The sequence below is a fragment of the Electrophorus electricus genome, chromosome 8 (assembly GCF_041902795.1).
Source record: "Electrophorus electricus isolate QZ-2024a chromosome 8, ASM4190279v1, whole genome shotgun sequence".
In the NCBI taxonomy this organism is placed as follows: domain Eukaryota; kingdom Metazoa; phylum Chordata; class Actinopteri; order Gymnotiformes; family Gymnotidae; genus Electrophorus; species Electrophorus electricus.
In genome coordinates, this window is record NC_137504.1 from 33607501 (window position 1) to 33610000 (window position 2500).

Sequence of the window (2500 nt, forward strand, 5' to 3'; positions counted from 1 at the left end):
ACATGCAACATAACGCAAACACACAGTTCAGTACATGCAACATAACGCAAACATGGTTCAGTACATGCAACATAACGCAAACATGGTTCAGTACACATCATGATGTAAACACACAGTTCAGTACATGCAACATAACGCAAACACACAGTTCAGTACATGCAACATAACGCAAACATGGTTCAGTACATGCAACATAACGCAAACATGGTTCAGTACATGCAACATAACACAAACATGGTTCAGTACTCATCATGATGTAAACACACAGTTCAGTACATGCAACATAACGCAAACACACAGTTCAGTACACATCATGATGTAAACACATGACACATTTCTCACAGGCTGTACAGCACATGATACACGAGCTAAAGTCTTTTTCGTCTCGTGTAATGTGGAACGAGCGCTGTAATGGTCGTCTTCTTCACGTCCACGTGAACATGTGCTAAATGTGGCATCATCTGTTTGTTATTGCCGTGGTAACACAGCAGCCGAGTGTGTTTACCACAGAAGCACTTTAGCTTGGATAATTATGTGCGTTTAAAGCTGCTCCTGATTGGGTGTCTAACCTTTCACTTCCTGTCTGCTTTCATACATTCCGCTTGTCAATCAATTAATAGGCTTCTATTCTGGGCACTAATGAGGGTAATTAGAATAATTAAACAGGGGAGAGAGAAACAGAGCGAGAGGAGGAGAGAGAGTGGAGGAGAGAGAGAGAGAGAGAGAGAGAGAGAGAGGGAGGGAGAGGAGTAGGAGAGGGGGAGAGGTTAGAGAGTAAATATTATAGGGAGATGGGGCGGGGTTATAGGGAGATGGGGCAGGGTTATAGGGAGATGGGGCAGGGTTATGAGAGGAGCTGGGGCGGGGTTATAGGGACATGGGGCGGGGTTATATGGAGATGGGGCAGGGTTATAAGGAGATGGGGCGGGGTTATAGGGAGATGTGAGGTGGGAGGGGCATGAGGACCATGGTGAAGGCACAGACATGTTGACCATGAGGCTGTGGGACAACGTTTAGAATGTGAAAGAGCACAGCGCTCTGTGTGTGTGTGTGTGTGTGTGTGAGTGTGTGTGTGTGTGTGTGTGTGTGTGTGTGTGTGTGTGTGAGTGTGTGTGTTTGTGTGTGTGTGTGAGAGTGAGAGTGAGTGTGTGTGAGTGAGTGTGTGTGTGTGTGAGTGTGTGAGTGTGTGTGTGAGTGTGTGTGTGTGAGAGTGAGTGTGAGTGTGTGAGTGAGTGTGTGTGTGAGTGTGTGTGTGTGTGTGTGTGAGAGTGAGTGTGAGTGTGTGAGTGAGTGTGAGTGTGTGAGTGAGTGTGAGTGCGTGAGTGTGTGTGTGTGAGTGTGTGCGTGTGTGTGAGTGTGTAATTATGTGTGTGTGAGTGTGTGTGTGTGTGTCCGTGTGTGTGTGTTTGTGTGTGCGTGCGTGTGTGTGTGTGTGTGTCCGTGTGTGTGAGTGTGTGTGTGTGTGTGTGCGGGTGTGTGTGTGTGTCCGTGTCCGTGTGTGTGTGTGTGCGTGCGTGTGCATGTGTGTATTGTGTGTGTGTGTGTGTGTGTGCGTGTGTGTGAGCGTGTGTGTATTGTGTGTGTGCGTGTGTGTGTGTGTGCGTGTGTGTCTGTGCGTGTCCGTGTGTGTCCGTTTGTGTGTGCGGGTGTGTGTGTGTGTGTGTGTGTCGGTGTGTGTCTGTGTGTGTGTGTCCTGAGGCATTACTGGTGTAATTGAGTGGGGATTTCTCTACTCTGGTGTCCAACAGCAGCAATAGGACAGTCTCTCAGGTTCAGCATAGCACACACACCCCAACCCCCAACCTACACACACTTCCCACCCCAAACACACACCTACATTCCAACCCTCCTACCCCAAGCATACACACACACACATACACACACAAACACAGGGCCATACTGCATTAACCCTGATCACTGCCCCATATACAGTACATTAACCCTAAAAAATTTTCCCGCAAGCAAAATTGCAGTCTGCTACTAAAATGAAACCCTGCTGAACACACACACACACACACACACACACACACACACACACACACACACACACATTCACCCTCATAAGACCCTTAAAACCATTGTCATTTTCTACATTTAAATGAGAAACTTAAATTAGCAGCTAATCTGTGATTAGGATAATTACTGGTGGTGATGTAAAAGTCTGAATGGCTGGAGGTAAGGGTGAGGTTGAACTCAAACTGTAAACAGGTGGAGGTATGGGTGAGGTTGAACTCAGACTGTAAACAGGTGGAGATATGGGGAGGTTGAACTCAGACTGTAAACAGGTGGAGGTATGGGTGAGGTTGAACTCAGACTGTAAACAGGTGGAGATATGGGGAGGTTGAACTCAAACTGTAAACAGGTGGAGGTATGGGTGAGGTTGAACTCAGACTGTAAACAGGTGGAGATATGGGGAGGTTGAACTCAGACTGTAAACAGGTGGAGGTATGGGGAGGTTGAACTCAGACTGTAAATGGGTGGAGGTATGAGTGAGGTTGAA